This window comes from Antechinus flavipes, chromosome 6 (genome assembly GCF_016432865.1).
Source record: "Antechinus flavipes isolate AdamAnt ecotype Samford, QLD, Australia chromosome 6, AdamAnt_v2, whole genome shotgun sequence".
Lineage (NCBI taxonomy): Eukaryota > Metazoa > Chordata > Mammalia > Dasyuromorphia > Dasyuridae > Antechinus > Antechinus flavipes.
This window is the reverse complement of record NC_067403.1, coordinates 226,164,559-226,176,920: the sequence shown is the minus strand read 5'-3', so window position 1 is coordinate 226,176,920 and position 12,362 is coordinate 226,164,559. Positions and strand designations below refer to the sequence as shown.

Below are 12,362 nucleotides of genomic sequence, written 5' to 3'. Positions count from 1 at the left end.
GGCAGAGCAGGTGCCAATGTGCTCAGTACAAGGACTTTTCTGATAATAATAAAATCATAGGTGAAGTCCAAAAAAGGTCCCAAACTCATACAATACAAAACAAAAAATAAGGTTCAGACAGATCGTGAGAAATGAATGCGATGGCCTATCATTTTATTGTAAGAAATAACAAATACGAGAAATTCAGAGACAGGAAAGAGCTAAAAGAATGGAGACAGACTTAAGAAAGCAAGACCAAAAGAAGCATAAAAATAAGTGTGATAGTATAAATGAAAATAATATTAAAAGATATTAGTAATCAGATGAAATGGAGGAACCAATCTTGGTTTTAGTGGATCAATAATGAGGAAACATACTTTTCTCTCCATAGGAAGGAGGTGATTGAATAAGGAAGAATATGACATGTTGTGTCACACACACTCACACCATGTAGGCTGACTTGGGTTAAATTATTTTTCCTTCTTATAAGGTATGGCACTATAAGAGTAGGAATTACAAAGTATAAAAATCAATAAGCAATAATTAAAGAAAACTATAAAATAATAAGCCTAGCAGATTCCAATTCAGGGAAATATCAATTCCAGGACATAAAACATTAGCAATTTAGATTAAGACCAGCACTGCTTCTTAAATTTTATCTTGTGGGTAATGAAAAAAGTTGACAACTCGATCAAAAAGTCACCATCTCTCCAAGCACATGGGTGGCGACAAAGTTCTCTGAAAAGTTAATAGTGATCTCTTCATGGCCACATCCATGGCCTTTTCTCAGTGCTCCTTTCCTAATTCCTCTGCAGCCTCTGACACTGGCCTCTTCTGGGTTCTTCCTTCTCGCTAGGACTCTGTCCTGGGTCTCTCTCTGACCACTCTATCTGACTCTCCTTTGCTGGATCTTCATCCGGGTCACACGGGATACCTGTGGATATCCCCCAGGGCTCTGCCTTTTACTGGGGATCTCAGCTCTACTAATTCAGTCAGTCGGCTGACCTGAAGTATTGCATGTCCCACTGCCTTCTGGGTTTCCTGGAGTGGATGTTTCTGGACAGCTTAAACTCGCTAGGTCCCAAACTGAACTCACTCTATGTCCCCCATGCCCTCTCCTGACTTTCTCATGACTGCTGAGGGTACCACCCCTGACTACTTGTGACCCCCAAATCTCTTCCATTCTCTCTCCCGCCCCCTGCCCTGTCACCTCAATCTCAACCCCATAGAGGCTCTCCTGCCCCATATGGCCAGTTTCCCCCTAACATCTCCTGTCTACTCCCTACTCCCCCTGACACCGACACCACTCTAGTTGAAGCCCTCGTGGCCCACTGGCAGAACGCCTGTCTTCCATCTTCCTCCAGATCGTGCTCTTCCTGAAGCACAGGTTTGTTTGGCTTCTCAAGCCCTTCCTACCTTTCTGCTACCACATACTCTAGCCTCTCGCCACTCCTTGCACACGATACTCCATATTCTGACAGAGAGTTTTCACTGGCTGCCCCTATTTTTGGAATATTTTCCATTCTGATTTCTGCCTCCTGCCTTCTCTGGATTTTATTTTATTTTATTTTTTTTAAGATTCAAATAGCGTCACATTTTCTGCAAGAAGTGTTTCCCAGACTGCTTTCCTCTGAGATTACTGCCAATTTATCTTATATATATCTTGTTTGCACATTAGCATTTGCATGTTGTCTCCCCCCCCATTAGACTGTGACTCCTTGGAGTATGGTCTGCCTTTTTTTTTTTTTTTTTGGTATCTTCAGCACCCAGCACAATGCCTGCCACATGGCTGGTATTTAAGAAATGCTTACTGCATTATGCACTATTATGATTAAAGAATAATGAGGTTTAAAAAAGCCCTCAATACTTAACATTTAATTTTCTTTTAGACTCCTCAAGAATGCCCAAGGGAAAAGTCCTAAATATGGGATTTTTACAAATGTCATATATTACAGAATTATGTATGTTAACTTTCTGTGACTTGAAATACAATATAGGAATTTGTGGCTTAAATAGAAGCTTTTATAGACCCATTGTGAATCAGAAATCTTTTTATATTAGAAATACTTTAGCCTGAATTGAATGCTTTTGTAAATTCTAAATTAAAAAAAAATATCAGCTTTTCTAAAATTGAAGCACTTCTATGCTCAATAAAGATGACTTGTTAATCCACAGATCCCTAAATGAGAACAATAACCTGGTATATGAAAATATGACATCCAAGTAATATTCTTTGGAGGAAGAGATATTTTAAATAGAATGCAAAAGTTATAGTAAGAAATAGATCTTGAGCCTGAAAACAGTTCTGTGACAGCTGCCTATCCAAACTGAGATCATGATGTGGTATGGGGCATCTTTCTGAGTTGTGCTATTTGGAAAAAGCAGGCTGAGTTCAGGATAATATCTTTCCTTAAAGTCTCTGGTTTCCTCCAGGGAGCATGTGCCCACACTTGCAATACTCTTGTACTATGTGGGAAAGTGTGTCAACATGATGAGATTCTTGTCATGGTATTGTTTGACTTCCCGAACCTTGGAAATGTCTATGGAGGTTTCAGTACTAAGAAATATGAGACATTCAAGTTGGCACTCAGAAAATGTTTTGAAAATATATAAAGAACAAGGACATAGGTCCATTGTATATGTTACATAATACTAGTATTAATAATAATACTAGTTAGCATTTATAGAATGCTTTAAGGATTATAAAGTGATTTTAAAATATTATTTCATTTGATTCCCTCAAAGACTCTGGATGGCAGGGTGCTATTATATCGCCATTTTACAGATGAAGAAATTGAGGCTGAAAGGGATTAAGTGACTTGCCCAAAGTCACATGACTAGTATTTTGTATGTTCTTTATGGAGCTGGAAAAATTGGGATCGACATGGGATTGAAATTTCATTAAGTTTCAGAGGTAACCCTTTTTCCTTAAAAAAACAAAAAAATTGAACCAAAAAAACCCAGAATAAACAATGATACCCCTGCAAGGTAATTGCCATTATCATACAGAACATAGTCTCTTCCCTTGTTTCAAGACAGATCGGCCTTGAAGAAGCACAGGAGGCAGGGGGCTGCAGCAGAAAAACATGCTAGATTTATTGCCTGAATACCTCAGGCTGAATCCAAGCTCTGGGCCTCAATTTCTCCATTTGCAAAATGATGAGCATGGGGAAGGGATAAATGACCTGGCCTAGGTGACTCCCCAAATCCCTTCTTGATCTAAATCCTGTGGCTCCATGACCCCTATGACTATCTACTGTTTTAGGTCAGAATTCCACTTTAAAAATCCATAGTGATTCTAATAGAAGAGAGAAAAACAGGACTCTCCCAGCTTCCTATACATCTCCTATCAAGCACTTTGAGGATGAAGAAATTGACTTTTAATACAAAGAAATGTGCATTTGGGAAGATCCCTTTATTTGCAAATTAAGATTCTGGAGGGAGTTGATGAATCAGACAAATTGTTCTCCTTTTATCTTATATATTAAAGAAGAGCTTTTAACTCTTCTTCTAAACTTAGCTGATTGTAAACATAGCTTCTAAATTTACTTTTTTCCATTTCAGGCAATACCTCAGGAAGTCCTCTTTGTGAAATTTGTACAGAAGAGACTCAAGGGTGAATTAAGTCTCAAGCAAGGCACAAGTCGATGTTCAGCATCCTGAGACAACTTCACGAGTTACATAATGTGACATGTGGTGCTTGTTATTTAAGACCTTTGAATGTTAATGTTTTTATTAAAAAGTTCCACCCTTCTTGTCAACATATCATTACAACCGAATGAAACCCAAAGCTTAGTCATTTCATCTAAAGTGTCTGAGGCTGTGGTGAGGTCTTACACAACACATACTGCCTGACAACACTTGTGCTGGATAAAAATGCCAACCTAACCACTTTCCAGATTGTCAACTTTCAGGGACAGATATTTATTGGCTAATTAAATGGTCTTGTCACATTTTTGTCTAATTGAAACTCAATGTGAAATAACCACAGTACAATGACAGTACATAATAAATTGGAGGAAAACATTCAGTTCCTCCATTCTAAGTATGTGTGTAACTCTGCATCCCTGAACATCTCAATTCTATCAGTCATGCAATGATGGACTGATCAAATTAGGGACAACTTCCCAAGAACTTGTACAACAGTGACTTGTTGATTAAAGGCTGGCCAAGTAGAGTATTAGAGGGAAACCCTTCAAAGCTGAGATGATTGGGAAATGAGGAAAGGCAACCTGGTATAGTGGGCTGGCTTCAAATCCCAGTTCTGAGACTTGTTATATCATTTAACTTCTCTGTGCCTTGGTTTTCCTGTCTATAGGGTAAGGATGAAAATATCTGCAAGATTTATGCTTCTCATATGGTCACTGTGAGGAAAAAAAGCCTCCAAATACTATATAATTCTATAATTATTATTAGGAAATGAAAGCAAACTGGATTAAATAACTAAACAATAACAGGGATTTAAAAAAAATCACATCATATTATACAGCATTAATCACAGCTTACCAATTTCTGATTTAGAAATAAGAATAAAATCTACTAAGGTTGATAAGTAAAAAAAGACAAAATGAAAAACAATACTTTTATCATATCCTGTAAATTTCGAAAAACAATTACATTCATCTGGGAAGAAAAAGTTCAAACAAGAAGCACTGGGTGGCAAGCAAAGAAGGGCTTTGAATTCTTATTTAAAACCAAAGAAAAGGCCGACAAAGCTCAAGCATTTACCCTGTAACAACACATTCTATTTTGCTTAGTGTTTACTATGATCGGTTTGGCATATATTTATATACAAATATAATGATCAGTTAACCTCTGCTCCCCAAAGCCATCCTACCAAGACCTTTTCTTCTCAGGCCAAGGCTTGAGCAAACAGTAAGGGCCTGGCATCTTGGATAATGAGTCCTAGCAAGCCCAGAATTCCTTTAATCACATTCAAGTGGCATTTGGAAGTACTTCACCTCTGACAAAGTCTGAGTGTTCTCAGCTTCAGAAAACGTGCACTGAAGAGGGATACTGAATAACCCTAAGGGCTTATTAACCAGCCCTCCTTGTCACCTCCTTAAAGAAACTTGGAAAGCTCAAGAGCTTCTGTGAGGATGGGCAGAGATAAAAATGATGCAGCATATGGTACAAGACAGGAAGAGGGTGCTTGCTAGCCAGCCCCTCAAGTCTAGGGTATGAGAGAGAGAGAATAATTATCATTTTTATGAGTAATATGATGGTGGAAGGGGAAAATCAGCAAGGCTGCTCTTGCAAAGAAATCAGTGAAATAAAAAAGGTCCTGGCCTCCATTCTTCCCTTCTCCATCCTCCCACTACTTTCACTTGCGGGTTTTTGTTTACTGTGCCCTAAAGTGGACTCAGACCCAAAGAGTGATCCCAGAAATGACACGGCTGCTTGCAGCCCTTTAGTATTAGGCCTGCCTAGGGGACAGGGCTCTATATATCCTGTTCTAAGCTGGATATGTTTCCCGAGGCTGGTCTGAAACCAAATTACCTTCTAGGAGGAAAATGGGAGGGTGAGGTCCCATAGTGAATTTTGTTTCCTGTCAGCTCATGAAAAAAATGATGTTCTGAACCTAGGGGAAAAGAGTTGGGGTACATACTTTAAAGTAGTTCCCTGAAGTGAAATCCTGGGATTTGAGAGTTTAGGCCACAGCGATCTCCTTGGCACAGTGCGCTGTTACCAAGAATCTGAGGGATGACTTCATGGCACAAGGCAATCGATTTCATAAAATCCAAACAGACCTATAAGAGGAGTTAATTTGACAATCTAAGGGAATACTTTGTCCTTTTATCACCATCGTCTCCACAACACTCTTATAATTAACTCCAAAAATCATTCCAGACTAAGTAACTTAAAAAAAAAAATTAATGTCAGATCATTTTGAAGAAACATTTATTAAGCATCCACTATGGTATGCTCTCCTAGGCCCTGGAAATATGGTTTTAAAAAATGTGCATGATGTCCTCCAGGAGCAGAGACTTTTTAAGAAGGAGGAGTCTGACACATACACACATCATTTTCCCACCAAGCCAATGCCTAAGTGCATGAGATGTGTACAATTCTATTTCACAGCAATTTCCACATAGCTCTTGAATTATGTTCAAGAACTCAAGCTTTTCACATGCTTTGAGTCTTTAATTCTTTTTTGTTGCTTTATGAAAACTCCAGAAATCATGCATTGCTTTCTCATTTAAAGTCATTTAAAGTGTGCTAAAATACCTTTTTCCTTTTCCAAATATTCTCATGAAAAAATGAATTAGATGGTGGTGGTCAACTGTTCTATTATCCATCTTATCTTAACAATTCATACTCTTCCCAAATGTTAACTCCATCAGATTGATTTTCTACTAGACAAGAAAGGAAACTCAAATGTGAGGTCTTCACGTTCAAGAGAAAATGGTTTGTCTTTCTATAAAAATTAATACTTTTAGGAATCGGTGACAGTCTTCCAATGGATAATTCAAGTGTGTATTAATATCCAAACGCTAAAAGGACTACCATGTTGGGACAATGCTCATGGAAAGATAAATACAGGAAGAGAAGTCACAACTAGGATATGATCCTCCTGGTGGATGGAAAACCCATACCAGGTAAGTCACAGATTCATTAAAATGGATAGTACTGAAGACTAAAAAAGGGAAACTAACAACAGCAATAATAATGATAGCTGACAGGCTTTTAGCTTAGTGAAACACTTCATATTATTTCCTTTGCTGATCACAATACTGTGAAGCAGAGAAGGGAAGAGCTATTCCCTCCCATCTATAGAATGCCTATTATATGGCACAGACTCTGTTAAGTACTTTTTACAAACATTAATTTATCTGGTCATCTTAGCTCTTCCAGGAAGGTACCACTACTCCCATTTTACAGGCAAAGAAACTGAGGCAGAAAGATACCGGTTCAGTGACTTGCTAAGGTCACATAGCTAGTAAATATCTGATGTTGGATCTGAACTCAGATTTTCCTGAACTCCAGATTTTCCTTGTACTGCACAGATGAGGAAACTGAGGCTCCTAAAGTTTGAATGACTTGTTTATGATGTGAGATCCAAGCTCAAGCTTCCTTGACTCAGCTTGGGCGCTCTATCCGCTATGTCACAACACTCAACAACTAGAAAATGGCTGAACAAACTGAAACATGGGAATAAAAACAAGAATGTTTTTCTATGTCGGAAGCAACAATAACTATGAGGAATCCAAGGAAGGACAGGAATTTTCTTAATTAAACTGAAGGAAGGAACAAGATACATAATGACAACAGTACTGAAAGTGGAGACAGATCACTAACCTGAAGAACAGGTGGATGATGAAACAGATCTCCTTCTCTTAGGTAGAAAGGTAGGGGCGAGGGGGACAGAATGCTATGTTCCCTGCCTGATATAGTTATTTTGTAAGTCAGTTTTGTTAGTTTGTTGTTGTTATTGTTACAAAGGAGTATTGTTTGAGAAAATATCCACTAAAGTATAAAAATAAAAAGCATCAATAACCTAATAACAGCCACTTAGTCTGTCAATATTCCACTGTGAATGAATGAATAAAGTATTTTTTAAGTCCTTACTGAGTGCTGGCACTGTGCTAAGCTTTGGGGGTACAAAGAAAGACAAAAGACTGTCTCTGCCTTTAAAGAACTCACAGAATTAAGAGGGAGACAATATACAAACATTAATCTCCAAGCTGGACAGAGATGCAGGATAAATTGAGTGCAGTATTTGAAAGAAGGCCATGGCTGTAATCATGGTCAGCATTTAGATCGTATTTTAGATTTTACAAAAAATTCTACCTAGGTTAACTCATTTGATCCTTCCAATAAGACTGGAAGGTCAGTGCTTTAAATGCCCCATGCTACTTCTGAAAGAGTTACATGGTTCGTACGTGTATGAAACCAGATTACTTCAGCTTTTCCTAACTTCAGGCCTAGTACTCTATCCATTCAACCACCTAGCTACCAATACTATATCAGAACTAATAGTGGTCCATCAAGTCAGTCAGCCAGCAAGCATTTTATTAAGTGCTTATGTATATATGCCAGGCACCATGCCAAGTTTTGGTGATACAAGGATAAAAAAAGAACAAGAATACTATGATGAATTTTGCCTCATGTTTACAATCGACATTATATTTATTTAGTGTTGCTTCCCCTCCCCATGCTCTAAGGGGTAACTCAATGTAAAACAGTAGTTTGGCTGGTTTGTTACTGGATGAGTTATTTTAGGTAGTATTGTCATATGTAATATTGTCTCTGCCTACTCATAAACAATTAATATTTCTATAATTATGGAGGTCTATTTCTATGACTGTAAAAATGTTTTGAAGTTGTATTTGTTCTCTAGAGTTCTTATTTGTATTTTGGTAGGTAGACTCCTAGATAATATGGTATAGTTATTTGAAATGGAATTTCTTCATCTTTTCCTTATGACATATAAAAATACAAAGATTTGTGTGGATTAATTTTATATCCTGCATTTTTGCTGAAATTGCCGATTCAAATAATTTTTAATTGGTTCTCTAACTACAACATCATTATCCTTGCAAAAACCATTTTTTTTTTTTTGGTTTATGCCTATTTCCTTTATTTTTTCTTATTTTACTGTTATAGTTAGCTAGCATTTGTCAATTCAAGTGGGATTATCCTTGTTTAACTGCTAATCTTATTGCAGAAGTATAGTTTATTCCCATTAAATATAATGTCTGCTCTTGATTTTTAGATATATACACATACATGTACTTATATAGTATATACATGTATATCCATTCAAGTATTACATTTATATTATTTTTATATAAATTATTCTTGATAGTGACTTAGATGTAATAAATTATGGAGAAAGATTGAATTATCTTCTCAGGAAATCTCTGAAAAATCATGTCCATGTATATGGACCAGCCAAAGGGTGGGAAAGAGGACCAATAAATACAGAGAACTAACATGGTTGCTCTGTATCATCAGAAAGACACAGGGCATGATAAATAAAGCTAAACATTTCACAGCAGGAGAGTGAAATTGGCTCTGGAAGTAACAAGATATGAGGAAGGATTCTATTAGGAAGAAGAAATAAGAGAATATACACGTCCAGCACTTTGATTACTCTAAAAGTACTGAACAGAGAGCAGAAAATTTAAAAGACCCTTTCTACTTATGGAAGAAACTGCTGTGGGAAGGGAAGTGAGCTTTCTGTCGTATACTGGACAAGGGCAACATGTCATATTCATCTAGGTCATGTTATGCCTGGAGGCAACAGATTCAAGGACTCTGAAAAACCATTACTGCATCCCCTGGAGCCTGGGGGAAAGAAACTGTGACAGAGAGAGAAGGCTTGAGTATAGTCTGAGCCAAAAGAGACCAACTCAGCTTTGTAAAACACGTTTTAAGGAGAAATCTGCAGCTTTCTTCAAAGCTTCAGTATTTCTGGAAACAAAGTTTCTCCGAAGCCTACAAAAGGAGGCGACTTGGGAAAGAAAGCCATTCCAAGTTTGAACCCAAAATAGCTTCCATGAAAGGCCTTCAAGAAGCACCTCCATTATCCCTGCACTGATACGCTGTCCATCATCACAGTAACTAGGTTCTAGGGCAAGGGTGCTATTTTAGCCAGAAACAAAGGAGGAGGAAGACTGACGGCCTGCTAACCAGGTGGCTACATTTCCTCTTCAAGAAATTACTTCTGTCACTATTATAGAAGCAATATGACCCAGTTAAAGACTCAGAGGAATAAAGTAGCTAAATGGCTCTAGTCCCATCCCTGCCAACACACAGCAAAGGCAGGGACTGAGTTGGCTTTTCCTTATAACCAGAACCACCTTCTGGTGAATTTTTTTCTTCTTTTGGGAATTTTCTCTCCTCTTCCCTTCCACCTTTGTTAATTTATATTACAGATAAAATTCTATAAATCAATGGCCGGGTGCTATTGAAATCAAATGCTTAAAGTGATTGAAACATGATTTATTATTATCTAAGATGACTGATAATGGTAACAAGACCAATAATAAAAACGATGAAGATGCTGGCATTTATATAACACCTACCATGTGCCAGGAGCAGCTGGTGGTGTAGTAGAGACAGCTCTGAGTCTGGAGACAGGGAGACCTGAGTTCAAATTCTGCCTCAGATACTTAGCTGTGGGACCTTGAGCAGATCACTTCACTCTTTTTGCCTCAGTTTCCTCATCTAGAAAATGATGCCTACTAAGAATGATTCACAGTGTTCTTAGGAATAACACCATGTGAAATAAGGCCTCTGTGATCCCATCCGATGTGGCTGACAGCAAGCCCATGGTGCCCACTTACCCAGCGGGATCTCCCATGAGCACTGAGCGGAGTGAATGCTATAACAGCTACCTACGGAAAGCCGACGAACAGGAAGAAATGACGTCATCCAGGAATGGCATGAGGAGGAGAGCCGATGGGGAGAGAGCTGGTCCTGGTCACTGGTACTCTCTCAGTGTCAGGAGAAGCCTCCGGCACACCGGGAAGACTTCCGGTGGTGAACTTTTGGGACAGCCTGAACAACGTGTGTATATACATACAAAAATATAGATACACACACACAGGAGAATTTGGTGCATTTACTACCTCACTGCTGTTGACGCATATTAGATCTAAGTATACTGCTTAGGCTTCAAAGTGTAAGTCATTTTTTTTTTAACCTCCTGTACCTGCTCGGTTCCTAAGTCCTCTTGAGTCTTCCTTTGCTTTGTCTCCGACCACAGGCTTTACCACCCCAAACCCGGATCACTACGGCAGCCTCCTTTTGGCCTCTTACGGATGGCAATTTCTTACACATCACCTTTAGCAATGTCATCCCCCTCTACAAGAAGCCACAAATAGCGCCTTATTACCTGGTGGATCAAGTTTAAACTTGGCAATCTACATGAGGCAGTACGGCACCTCTACTACACAGTACTTATGTAATTAGAGGCGATTTATGTGACTTCTCTGGGCCTCACGTGGCTCATCTGTAAAACAGAGATAATGCTTTATCTGCCTGAAGGGGGATTGGACCATACACTGAGGTCCTCTCCAACTCTTAAGATCTACAGTTCTATGGCTGAGACGTTAGAATTTTTAGAATATGCCTTTCTATCAAAAAGCCTGATTTAGGGGTTTTAATTTTGCACAGAGAAGAGAGTGTTTGATGTCAAGAGAAAAAATGGTACAAACACGATTCAAAATTCTTTGTCAATTAGGTGTTAGTGCTAAAGAAATTAATGCTTTATCTTGGTTTATTTTAGTTGTGGAAGAACTTCAGGTGGAAATAAAGACTAATATAGTGAGCCAAGGATATAGGGAAAACATAGCTACAGAAACTGACCACTGTCAGAAAAGTCTGGAAGAGCTCTAGAATGTTTTTTTTAACATCCTAATCTATAGAAAGGAAATATATTTCAAGGTTATATATAATACACGAAAAACTTTTTTTTGGTAATAATCCAAATATCATTTTAGATGGTAATTTAAATTCACCAATTTGGATCAGTCTAGGAAAAAGAACATTGAACCTTAAATTCAGAAAATATAATTAGAATTCTGAAAATAGACAATTGTAATATCTGTAACATGTTTTAACTCAAAATCCAATTTTGTTTTAGAAATAAAATTTAAATGGTCATTATTCACATAAGTATATACATAAACTCAAATTGTAAAACTTCTACTTTAGACACACTGATACTCCAAATTTTATAGAATTAAAAAATGTTGAAGACTCAAGGAAATGGCAGAATAAGTATATTAAATGAGAGCAGTATTCTTGTTCTATTCTTTACAATATACAACTGTACACTACTGTACTATGACTAACATTTCAACGTTACTTATAATCTGCTTATGCAAAAGTCGTGGACCACCTCTCTATTATTAAGACATCACAAGGCATAATTTTGTCTAAGTGATTCAGATGTAAAAAAAAAAAAACAATAAGAAACTAAAGTGTTCTGCTGAAATCATCAACGTATGTAGCTGAATAGTTATTGTGTGCTATTAAACAGTTGGCACATTTCACATCTTTGGCATGTAAAAGCCAATTTGGGCTTAAACTTATGTCACTTAAATGATGCCAATGTGTATTTCTCACCTTCTTAAATATATCAAAAGTCCCCAAGATGCCAAAAAAAAAAATCTACTCTCCAGGGCAAAATGTGCCAACAATTTAACAGTGCATAGAAATGCTCCTGAAAAATTTGGGAAGACAATGGAGATCCCTTTCCAATTAAAGCACTAGGTCTGCAGGACAGAATATCCAACAGGGATCTGGCAATTTTTTTGGCAATTTGGAGGTTAAGTGAATAACCACAATTCAGATAGCCTGGAGGCAAATTTGCTAGCTTCTTAAAAAACTTACTGAATTCTCCAGGTGGGAAGGATTGGCTTTTATATTTA

The 12,362-nt window shown here is 37.7% G+C and overlaps 1 protein-coding gene across 1 annotated transcript in view; it reads right to left on the bottom strand.

Moving 5' to 3' along the window:
• ELP4 (elongator acetyltransferase complex subunit 4) overlaps positions 1-12,362 on the bottom strand; it is a 242,451-nt gene that overhangs the window by 29,081 nt on the left and 201,008 nt on the right. The window lies entirely within an intron of this gene.